Source organism: Hevea brasiliensis, chromosome 17 (assembly GCF_030052815.1).
Source record: "Hevea brasiliensis isolate MT/VB/25A 57/8 chromosome 17, ASM3005281v1, whole genome shotgun sequence".
In the NCBI taxonomy this organism is placed as follows: domain Eukaryota; kingdom Viridiplantae; phylum Streptophyta; class Magnoliopsida; order Malpighiales; family Euphorbiaceae; genus Hevea; species Hevea brasiliensis.
The window spans coordinates 42192278-42205524 of NC_079509.1; the positions used below are offsets into that span (position 1 = coordinate 42192278).

The 13247-nt window shown below is 29.4% G+C and overlaps 1 long non-coding RNA gene across 1 annotated transcript; it reads right to left on the reverse strand.

The window, feature by feature from the left end:
* Positions 1-1794: 1794 nt before the first annotated feature.
* On the reverse strand, positions 1795-3599 carry LOC131175527 (uncharacterized). Its single transcript, XR_009145714.1, has 3 exons — positions 3520-3599; positions 2719-2775; positions 1795-2145 (listed from the first exon to the last, which is right to left on the reverse strand). It is a non-coding gene; the product is annotated as an uncharacterized LOC131175527 (long non-coding RNA).
* Positions 3600-13247: the final 9648 nt, after the last annotated feature.

Here is a 13247-nt window from a genome sequence, read left to right on the forward strand (position 1 = left end):
TAATACTTCTAATTCTCAATTTCTCACAACCACAATATATTAATAACACATGGCCCCTCCTGGGCCCTCCAAATCAATCAAAACTCACAATCTGGGAAAATTATATTTTAGTCTTTAGAACTAACTTTTTAGCAAAAACCACCTGAACGAACTTTAAAAATTCTAAAATTTTGTCTCGCAGTCCTTAGCAATATTACTAAGCTAATGTAAAAGGAATTATAATTTTCTAACTTACCATGAATATTTTATAGATTTTTAATCGAAATTAGGCACTCGATAATTAAGAAAACTTAGGTTTCGTGTTTACCTACGCTAATTCTGGTGCTTGAAACGCGTTCGGGGCATTTAGAAATGATGGGGTAGCTTATATCCTCAACCCAATTCTGAAGTATTATTAGCAGCCTATCTGCTCAACTTGAAATTACAGACCCAAGCAACTGTCGAATTTTTTTATACGAGGGTACCTACACGAAGCCCACAATGCCAGGACTTAGAAAAAATATTTACTGAATTAATTAAGCTCAATTTAAGCTCGGAAAAATAATATGAAGTTCATGGGACCCACCGAAATTTCGGTGTCAGAAAATTTTAAAATTTATATTCTCATGAAGCTCTTGTCGTGTAGAGCACGCCGATACTCTCAGATTTCCCGTGAGGTTTCCATTTTGGGAGAAATTTAATCCAAAAGTCTAAATGGAATAAAATTTCTTGAGCAAAAAATAGACAAAATACTTGATGAAAATGGGTGATCCTAGTGTCTATGGAAAGCTCTCAATGAGTAGAAGGTGTTTGGGACAAGATCCGATCCAATTGGTGGCCGGATCGATCAAATTTTGGCTGGAAAGTTGAAGGGTCCTGCTGCACACATAAGGGAGAAAAAGGCAACTTTTTTGGCGATCTGAAGAGCAGCCGGTGACGGGGAAGGGTGGAGGTGGTACGCCGGTATGTGGGGGAGGGCTGGGTGGCGGCAACCTGCGGTAGGGAGGAGAGAGAGAGAGAAATCGCGAGGGAGAGGGAGGGAGTGCAGGCGTGACACGACAAGGAAGAAGAAAAAGAAAAGGCTGGTCCGATTCGATCAGTCCGACCCAGTTCGGTTCGATTCGGTCGGTCCGATTTAGGATACCTAAAATTAAATTTTTACTCTGCTCTAAGACAAAAAATGAGGCCCAAAAATTTCGAAAAATTTTCAAAAAAGTCAAATATATTTTTAGAGTCAAAATATATTTTTAGTTTTGCAACGTAGTTTTAAAATTAATTTTTAAAAATTAACAAAATTTATTGACTTTGAAAAATCAAACTCAATTTCCAAATTCGAAAAATTCCAAATAAATTTCTAAAACTTTAACATAATAAAATATTAATATTTACATATAAAATAAGTATTTTTAAAAATTAGGGGTGTTACAAGAAAAATCCACAAAATCACTAGAATTTACGCTATTCTTTTTTCTTTTTCTAAATCTTTATTGTATTAGCAATATTGCACATTTCTCAACACATTATTATTACAATTTGTTATTTTCATTTTATCTTTTTAACTTTTTATAATTATAATAATCTCATCATTCTGTCATTTAATTTAATAATTATTTTTTAAAATTCAGATAACTTTATAAGTATTTTTATAAAAGTTATTAAATTTTTATTTTTTTTATAAAATTTATTAAATTTTAATTTGATTTCATAAAAATTATTATGATCAGAAATGTCACGACCCAACCTATGGGCCGGACCGGTACTAGGACCTGGGCCGGCATAAAGCCCCCGAGGCCCGTAGTAAGCCTTACTGTTCTCAAATCCATAACCAAGGCCCAAAAACTTAGGCCCAACATGTACATAAAATTAAATAAAATAAAATATTTTTATTCGGATCAACCCAACCCGATAGCCATCAAAAACTGAAATAAGGGGAGCCTCGCTCAACCCTGTTACCTCATTTACAAACTGTTTAAATACCATATAAATCTTCATTTATTAATCTCAAAATTTTAAATTAACACAATTTCTAACAAGGTATACACTATTACTAACACATGCGGAGTTCTAGATTTTAAATTTAGAAAAGATAGTAAAACAATTAAATAATCGACGTTAAACCTGCGAGGAAGAAAACAGGTTGCTCTGTAAAATAACTCCTCCTGTGGCCTGGAAAAATATTGAACAGGAGTGAGCGTTCGACTCAGAGAGTAAAATATCAATTTTAACTATAATCTCTATAACTATCTAAAGCTAATGCACCTTGTAGAGTGAAATGCAACATCAGCAATAATTTCACATCATAGCAGCAAAAAGGTAATTTGGAGCACTCACACACCCAGTAATATCAATCATAATATATGAGAGCTGATCCCCTATACAGCTCTCTTAAATCCAACCTGGTGCCAACGAAGAACTCAGCTCGGACTTCCACTTAATAACCAAATCGGGGTCCCAGCGAAGAACTCAAGCTGCGTCTACCCCGAACGACCGGGTCCCAGCGAAGATCTCAAGCCGCGTTTACCCGTCCTATCCATAGTCCACACCACATCACACGCACGCCAACCCATGCACACTGCTCTAAATTACCACAATAACATCCATGGCACTTTAACAGTTATGAATGCAACATAAATCGTGCCTAGAGTTTAACTACATAGATATATGCATATAAGTGATGCATGGGCATGCTTGAACATATAATAATATCGAAATTACAATTAAAATTAATATTTTACTCACAGTACACCGATGACTATTGTGGCTGCTCGATGCAGAAAAATAGCTGACCTCGATCACCTAATAATTAAATTATAAATTATTAGTACCAAGTTAGAATAAAACTCTAAAGAGGCAATAGGCAGCCTAATTTATGCCGGAAATCCGGCAGAGTTTTTCTTATACCTAGGACCTATCCAACCTGCAAAAAAGGCTCAAATAACACTTCTAGATTCTCAATTTTTCACAATCACATCTCATCAATATTACATGGCCCCTCCTGGGCCCTCCAATTCAGATAATACTCAAAATCTTAAAAATTATATTTTAGTCCCTATAATTGATATTTTGCAAAAATCCACTCAAACAAGCTCTAAAAATTCTAAGATTTCGCCCCGCGGTCCCTAATAATATTATAAGACTATTGCAAAATGAATTGTAATTTTCTAATCACCCATGAATATTTTATTCAAGAATTTTACTTGATTCCATAAGTTTCCAACATCTAATATATTCTTAATTCAACCCAATTCAATATTCACATATTTAAACCTCCATCCTCAAGCTTCAACCAATTATATAAAATTTAAATATCTTAATTTCAAATAATTTTATATGCCCATATGCTAAAAATCTAACTAAAATCCATCTATATTTCTCAAAAATATTCTACAATCACTCAAAAATTCAACTAACGCCATAGAATATCTCCAAATAATTTTACTTTCATCATATATTTTTCTTAGAATTTTTCTCCAATTTTTTCTGTTTAAGAAACACTGTATTTCTGCTCCACAGACAGAGAAATAATAAAAATAGTCTTACCCAAAGTTTATCTGTGTCTCAAAAATTCCAAAAATTTATGAGGAAGCCTCTGGAAGTTGAATCATCTCCATAGCCCACCGAGCTACCGCTTGAACCCATCACACACGGCGGTGGGCCGGTCGCCCGTCATTTTGACCATTGGATCGATATCACTCATATCTTTCTCCTCCTCCTCCTCTCCATATATGTCTCGATCCGTCGTCGATCCATCCGATCTCCAGATCGATCCGAAAAAAAAAAAAAAAAAAAACCTCTCTCCTCTCTCCCTCATTCTCTCCATCCCCCTCCAAAAAAATGTAAAAAAAAAAAAGAAAAAAAAAAAAAAAACAACGCACAATGACCGACGATCGGCCGACGCGATGGATGAGCCCGATGAAGCGCGCCAAGCCCAGCCCCTCCGCGCGCTCTCTCTTCTCTCTCTCTCTCTCCTTGCCGCTCGTGGTGCCGCGCTCTCGCTGGGGTGGGGGGGGGGGGCCGGGAGCCCCGAGGTGCGAAAGAAAGAAGAAGAAGAAGAGAAGAAGAAGAGAGAGGAGAGGAGAGGAAGAGAGGGGGGGAGGGGAGGGTTTTTTTTTTTTTTTTTTTTTTTTTTTTTTTTTTTTTTTTTTTTTTTTTTTTTTTTTTTTTTTAATTTTTTTTTTTATTTTTTTTTTTTTTTTTTTTTTTTTTTTTAAATTAAAAAAAAAAAATCAAAAAAAATAAAAAATAAATAAATATAAAAAAAATAAGAGAAGATTAGATTTATTTTTAAATTATTTATTTATATTTTATTATTTTTCAAAATATTATATTCTTCATTATTTATTATTTATTTATATATTTTTCATTCTATATATTATTCTCTACTATTCTCATCTTTCTCATCTCTTTTTCATCTCTCTCTTTTTTTTTATTTTTTCTTCATTTCTTTTTTTTCATTTTTTTCATTTTCTTTTTCTTCTCAATTTCTCATAACTTTCATTTTTTTTTCATTTAACTTTTTTTTTTCTTTTTTTTTTTTCTTTTCTTTCTTTTTTTCTACATGTCTCTTTTGTTTTATTTTTTTTTTTTTGTTTTAATAATCTAATATGTGTTCTATATTGTCCCTGATCCTTATTTATCTTTATCCCTGCTTATTATTTCCTCTCTTGCTTCTTCATCTCTCTTCTTTCTATTCTTTTCACACTTCTCCCTATTCTTCCTCCTTTAGTCTAACTCTCTTAATCTTCATTAATTTCTATTCTTTTTCTTCTCCTTCTTGTGTTTTATCATCCTACTATCCATCTTATCCCAATCCTCTATGTATCTTCATGGTAGTGTTGTCGTCATAATTATTAATTCATCAATCAACAAAACTCTTCTATTCTCTTCTCAAAGTCTCTTAATAATCCAACTATCAATTAAATCTTCTTCTATCCAATTTTAATTCTCTCTTTCTTTAATAATCTATATTCTTTCCTATCTTTCTTTCTAGTATCTTTAATTCTCACATTGTAATCTATTATCAGGCCACTCACTATATCCTATCTCCTATCATCTCATAACTTATTTTTTACATCCCTTTAGTGTGTTCTTTATTACTTTATCTCCTTTCTCCTCATCATATCAATCCCTCTCTTTCTTTTTATTTTCTTTCTCTCTTTTCTTTTTTCCTTTTTTTTTTTTTCCATTTTTTTTTTTTTTTTTCTTTTTTTTTTTTTTTTATTACTTTCTTTATTTTTCTTTTTCATTTTTTTTTTATTCTTTCTTTCCATCATTCATTTTCTTCTTTTTTTATTTTTATATTTATTTTTTATATATTTATTTATATTATTATTATTCCTATTATTAGTATTTACTATTTTTATTCTATTCTCTTTTTCTTTCTTTCTTCTTAATTACTTATAATTATTATATCTTTTTTCTTTTTTTTTCCTTTCTTTTCTTTCCTTCCCCCACATCCCTCATTCCCCTCAGCCCTCAATTAGGAATATCGGATGAATAGGATATATCAGCCTACAAAAAAAGGATCCCAATTAAAAAAATAAATCATGTGTAAATAATAAAATACTTCAAATAAAAAAAATAATATAATATATCATTTCATATAATTCAATATATCTTCCTATATATTTCCATACTCCAAATTAACTTTTTCCACATTTCACATTAACTTTTATTAAAACTACTTAAAAAAAACTCAAAACTAAAAATATAAAAAAATAAATAGTAAACTCAAGTTTAACTACCTCACTCTAACTACTACTATCTCTACTTCTTCTAACTACTCACTACTCTAATCGTCCTTTCATTATCATACTATATCATGAAATTTTTTATTTTCATCTATCAAGAAATTTTTTCTCTCCTCTCTGCCTCCTCTCCTCTCAAATAACTTTCACTCTCAACCAAAAAAACCCAAAAAACTTAAAAAAAAAAAAAAAAAAAAAAATAAAAAAACAAAACTAAAAAATTAATTAATTTATAATTTATTTTTTTTTTTTTTTTCTAATTTTTTTATTTATTTTTTTTCTTTTTTTTCTTACTTATAATTCATCATCTCATCTATTTTGTCCTCTTACTATCTATAATTTCTTATATTTTATTATTAATTATTATTTATTTATTTATTATTCATTAATTATTTATTATATTCTATATTATATTTATTTGTTTCCTTTCTTTATATATATTTTTTATTCTTTCATTTTTAATTTTTTAATTTTCTCTTTGATTTTCACTCTTACTTTTTTATTCTTTTGATTCTATCTTTACTTCTATTTTTGATTTTATTTTGTTCTTTGAACTTTCTTCACTTTTATCGTTTCCGCTCTCTCTTCATCTTGATCACACTAGTCTCACTTTGCTGATTCACATGAAAGTCTTTCCATTAACTAATTTATATGAAATTCAAAATACCTATAAACCTATTCACTATATCTATAATTCTCTAAACTATTATACTATCTATAATCTTTTATTTCATTTTCTTTCCATCTTCATCTTTATCATTACTTTTCTTTTTTTTTCTTTTACTTATTCTTACTCTTTTATTCATTAATTTCTTTTTTCTTTACTTTTTTTAGAATCTCCAATATCATCACTTCACTTCTTGTCTTCACATCTTATTTATTATTATTTCATGCTTCACTTTTGAACTAGAATCAAAAAAGAAGAATCAGTAGAAATATAGACTATCAGATCCACTTAGATAGATGAAGAATATCTAATCAATGATCATATGATGCCATCTATAATTATCACACTAGCATCACTATCATATATATCATATATCATTTTACTTATTACTTCTACTCATTCATTCATTATTTCCTTTCATTCTCCATTTCCCCTACTTCTTTCTTTCTATCCTACTTTTCACTTTATTCTACTTTATTTTATATATTATTTTTTTTTATTTCTTTTTTTTTTTTTCTTTTTTTTGTATTCCTCATTCTTTTCCTTCTTCTTCCTTCTTCTTAATCTTTCTTCTTCTATCTCTTTCATTTCTTCTTCATTACTATTCTTTTATCTTATACCACTTTACTTACTTTTAGTCCCTATATACATTACTATTTAGTTAGTTATATTATTATTTTATACTAGCTATCATACTTCAATTTCATTCCTTTTATTTATTCTTTATTTTATCTTATCCATTTTATTTTCTTTATTTTTATTATTATTTTTATATTATATTATTTTTTTTATTTATCTATAATTTATTTATTTTTATTTATATCTACTTATTTTATAATTATTATTTTTTTTATTTTTTTTTATTTATTAAATTTATTATTTATTTCTTTATATAAATATTATTATTTTTTTTATTTTTATTATTTTAATATATTATTTTTATTATTATTATTATTTATTTATTTTATTTATTATTTATATTATTTATTATTATTATTATTATTATTATTATTAATATTATTATTATTATTATTAATATTATTTATATTTTTATTTTTTTATTTATTATTATTTTTATTATTATTATATTACAAAATTATCCAATTTAATAGATTTATTATAACAAAAACATCATCTCCAATTCATATTTTTTCCATCCTTATGATCCTAATATATGATTCCTATATATAAACTACTCCCCTCCTCCTCCCTACTTATACTACTCTCATTATCACTACTCTACACTTCCTATCATTATCAAGACTTATTTTAACCTTCAACATCTCACCTAACGAAGATATACTTCTACCCCATACCAAACTACCTCTACTACTACTACTTGCCAAAACCACAACACTACACTACTCTCTTATCATACTGCAAACACCTTAAAGCGTCGTTTCACAGGCTATGAACATCATCCATAGCATCCTGTCTCCCTTAGGAGAGAAAAATCGTACCCTGCACCCTGTTGCTATACAAGAAAGATACTATTTTTCACTAAACTTCAGGCAAAAGGCCCATTACCATGCCAAAACTCTCTAAGACCCTATATCAAAGACCAAATGGCCTCACCCTATAGGTGTTACCTTTAATTTATAACTATACTGAAACCGCTAGTCTTTCAGCAATTCCTACTGTAACTATAGCTCATGTTATGGTAACTGAGTCATGGACTCTAGTTATCACCCAACTGTGATCTTTCAATATTCTAACTCTAGACCCCTAACCAGGAGTTTCCAACTCCTCTGCAGATATAAAACTTTGTTCTGGCATAACTGTACCAAAATAGAAGCCATTCGCAAACACCCTCATTATGGAGCACCACGGGTATGCATGCAGCTCTACACAATAATCTCATATCGGTACTGTAATCTGCAGCTTACAGAGCAGACATCGAGAACATTGTATAGTTACTACGATACGTCCTAACAGACTAGGTCTCCTAATTTCTTATCTCTCTTGAATCTTCCATTATCATAAACTTATTATGACTGGGTCATCCACTGATGACTGCCAGCAGTGGTACCCTCATCCTTATCTAGGGCAACTGTACTTTCAAGACTCACCTTATGTATTCATGCCTTGCACGAAATGGGCACACCATTTAACCCATACTGACAGAAACATAGCATTTCTTGGAGTACGTATCCTCATGATGGACCTCACATGTCTACTAACTCTATTTCACATTTCTATGTACTCCACGAAAATCAAGACACTAATTGAGAAACTTTTATATTTCCCGAGGTATAACGCAGAATCTAGAAACAAAGAATTACAGAAAAAGATGAAACAGAATCCTATACTCCGCATGTAACATCCTAACAAGACTCCTTTTACACTCCCAATTATATTATTTCCCATGAATCTAGAGCCTAAGCTCTGATACCAACTTTGTCACGACCCAACCTATGGGCCGGACCTGTACTAGGACCTGGGCCGGCATAAAGCCCCCGAGGTCTGTAGTAAGCCTTACTGTTCTCAAATCCATAACCAAGGCCCAAAAACTTAGGCCCAACATGTACATAAAATTAAATAAAATAAAATATTTTTATTCGGATCAACCCAACCCGATAGCCATCAAAAACTGAAATAAGGGGAGCCTCGCTCAACCCTGTTACCTCATTTACAAACTGTTTAAATACCATACAAATCTTCATTTATTAATCTCAAAATTTTAAATTAACACAATTTCTAACAAGGTCTATACTATTACTAACACATGCGGAGTTCTAGATTTTAAATTTAGAAAAGATAGTAAAACAATTAAATAATCGACGTTAAACCTGCGAGGAAAAAAACAGGTTGCTTTGTAAAATAACTCCTCCTGTGACCTGAAAAAATATTGAACAGGAGTGAGCGTTCGACTCAGAGAGTAAAATATCAATTTTAACTATAATCTCTATAACTATCTAAAGCTAATGCACCCTATAGAGTGAAATGCAACATCAGTAATAATTTCACATCATAGCAGCAAAAAGATAATTTAGAGCACTCACACACCCAGTAATATCAATCATAATATATGGGAGCTGATTCCCTATACAGCTCTTTTAAATCCAACCTGGTGCCAGCGAAGAACTCAGCTCGGACTTCCACTTAATAACCAAATCGGGGTCCCAGCGAAGAACTCAAGCCGTGTCTACCCCAAAGGACCGGGTCCCAGCGAAGATCTCAAGCCGTGTCTACCCGTCCTATCCATAGTCCACACCACATCACACGCACGCCAACGCACGCACACTGCTCCAAATTACCACAACAACATCCATGACACTTTAACAGTTATGAATGCAATATAAATCGTGCCTAGAGTTTAACTACATAGATATATGCATATAAGTGATGCATGGGCATGCTTGAACATATAATAATATCGAAATTACAATTAAAATTAATATTTTACTCACAGTACACCGATGACTATTTGTGGCTGCTGGATGTAGAAAAATAGCTGACCTTGATCACCTAATAATTAAATTATAAATTATTAGTACCAAGTTAGAATAAAACTCTAAAGAGGCAATAGACAGCCTAATTTATGTCCGAAATCCGGCAGAGTTTCCCTTATACCTGGGACCTACCCAACCTGTAAAAAGGCTCAAATAACACTTCTAGATTCTCAATTTTTCACAATCACATCTCAACAATATCACATGGCCCCTCCTGGGCCCTCCAATTCAGATAATACTCAAAATCTTAAAAATTACGTTTTAGTCCCTATAATTGATATTTTGCAAAAATCCACTCAAACAAGCTCTAAAAATTCTAAGATTTCGCCCCGCGGTCCCTAATAATATTATAAGACTATTGCAAAATGAATTGTAATTTTCTAATCACCCATGAATATTTTATTCAAGAATTTTACTCGATTCCATAAGTTTCCAACATCTAATATATTCTTAATTCAACCCAATTCAATATTCACATATTTAAACCTCCATCCTCAAGCTTCAACCAATTATATAAATTTAAATATCTTAATTTCAAATAATCTTATATGCCCATATGCTAAAAATCTAACTAAAATCCATCTATATTTCTCAAAAATATTCTACAATCACTCAAAAATTCAACTAACACCATAGAATATCTCCAAATAAATTTACTTTCATCATATATTTTTCTTAGAATTTTTTTTCAATTTTTCCTGTTTAAGAAACACTGTATTTCTGCTCCACAGACAGAGAAATAATAAAAATAGTCTTACTCGAAGTTTATCTGTGTCTCAAAAATTCCAAAAATTTATGAGAAAGCCTCTGGAAGTTGAATCATCTCCATAGCCCACCGGAGCCACCGTCGGAACCACCGCGCAAGGTGGCTGGCGGCCAGTCGCCGGCGACATTTGCCAGATCTGATCATACCATCATGGTCCTCTCCTCTTCCTCAGTCTATATGTAGTCTCGGATCGTCGATCCAATGGTTGGATCATCCTAGATCTGACGAAAAAGCTTGAAAACCCCGAAACTTCTCTCCTTCATATCTCACTCATTCGACCTCCATTTGCTGCAAAATTGGTATCAAAAGAAAGCTCTCGGAACAAGCTTTCCAACGCCACCTGAATCGCCTCGATTGGAAGTCGGATGAAGCCGGAATCATGCCGGAAAGCCGCTGCCCACTGTGCGCGCGTTTTCTCTCTCTTCTCCCTCCCTTGCCGCCGTTTCTGGTGGCTCTTGCCATCGCCGAAGGGTCGCCGGCCGGTCACCAGAGAAAGAAAGAAGAAGAAGAGAGGGGAGGAGAGGAGAGAAGAGAAAAAATTGGGGGGGGGGGGTCCTCCTCCTGTTTTTTTTTTTGAACCCTTTTTTTTTAAATGTTCGGCAGTGACAGTGGAAATCCACTGTCACACGCCAAACTCAAATCTTTTTTGTTTTTTTTTTTCTGGGTTGTTACAAGAAATTGAAGGCTTTTTTTGTTAACCTGTTGACTTGTCAATTATTTTACAAATAAAGTTATCAAACTTGTGATTGTTGGTGGAAAAGAAATAGAAAAAAGAAAAGAATTTGATAGCAGAAAAAGTAACTAGATGCATTATATATATATATATATATATATATATATATATATATATATATATATATATATATATATTAAATAAAATAAATTAATTTTATTTATAAAATAATTAATAGATTAGTTAATTAATTTAAAAACTTTTAATTTTCAATTAAATTTTTGTAAAATTAAAATATAATAAATTTTATAAAATAAATTAAAGTCTAATAATTTTTATTGGAACGGTAAATCACCTATGACATTTAGAGGGTATTTGGTTCATCTATTGAATGCAGCTGATAGACACTTAAACAGGTGAATTAGAGTATTTAGGGCCTGTTTGGTTTAACTGTTTAATACAATCGATAATCGCTACGATAGTCATATCGTTAATCGATGGCTAATAATTGTAGCCGATGGTGATAATCGTAATCGATGATAATCGATTTATGCTAAGTGTTTGGTAAAACTATATTTAGCTATTGCTGTTGATATATGAAATGACTAATAAGAGTATATATTATATAATTTATTTTATTATTAAAATAAATCTAAAATTACAAATTTATTATATTATATTATTTATTTTATTATTAAATTAAACATATAATTATTAAATTAATATATTATATAATATATTATATTATTAAAATAAATATATAATTATTAATCTATTATATTGTATTATTTATTTTATTATTGAAATAAGAAAATAATTAATTTTTTTAAAAAATAATTAAATAACTTTAAAAATATAGATAAAATAATAAAGTAATTATTATTGTTGGTAAAAAAATTTATTATTAATTTTAAGTTTTTAGATATAAATAAACATTTTATATTTTATGTTATTAATAAAATAATATTTTAACAAAATTGAAATACGTTAATTAAAATATTAAAATTATAAATAAAAAATATAAAAGTATTAATACTATTAATTTTTGAGTTAAATAAAAACGGATGGTATGGTCTAAATAAAAAATAAACTCAAATAAATTACTAAAAATAAAACTGATACAAACTACAGCTGATGGGTATTATATCAACTACCCATCAGTTATCAGCTTGATTTTTTTACGTTTACGCTCTAGTTCACCTATTTTGGTGTCTATCAGCTATCAGTTGTATTTTTAGAACTGTTTCTCGTCCGCTGATAATTTATTTGATTTTATTTTTTTATTTTGACCATATTATCTTCTTTCATTTAATTTAAAAATTAATATTATTAATACTTTTATCTTTTTTATTTATAATTTTAATATCTTAATTAACGTATTTCAATATTATTAAAATATTTTTTATTAATAACATAAAATATAAAATATTTATTTATATCAAAAAACTTGAAATTAATTATAAGTTTTTTATTTATCAACCATAATAATTATTTTATTATTTTATCTATATTTTTAAAGTTATTTAATTATTTTTTAAAAAATTTAATTATTTTTTTATTTTAATAATAAAATAAATAATATAATATAATAAATTAATAATTATATATTTATTTTATAATATAATAAATAATATAATATATTAATTTAATAATAAAATAAATAATATAATATAATAAATTTATAATTTTATATTTATTTTAATAATAAATAAATTATGTGATATATATCTTTATTAATTACTTTATATATTAATATTAATAATTAAATATAATTTTATAAAATACTTAAATGATTAGCAGCTATATCTAACAGCTACCTTAAACAGTCCCTTGATTTAAGCTAACAATATTGATTCGGTTGAATTATTTATAATTATTTTGTCTAATCTGTTGGATTTGAAATGGAATGGCGACCGTAAATGCACAAGTCATGACTCACTAACCCAAAACAATTCTCATATCT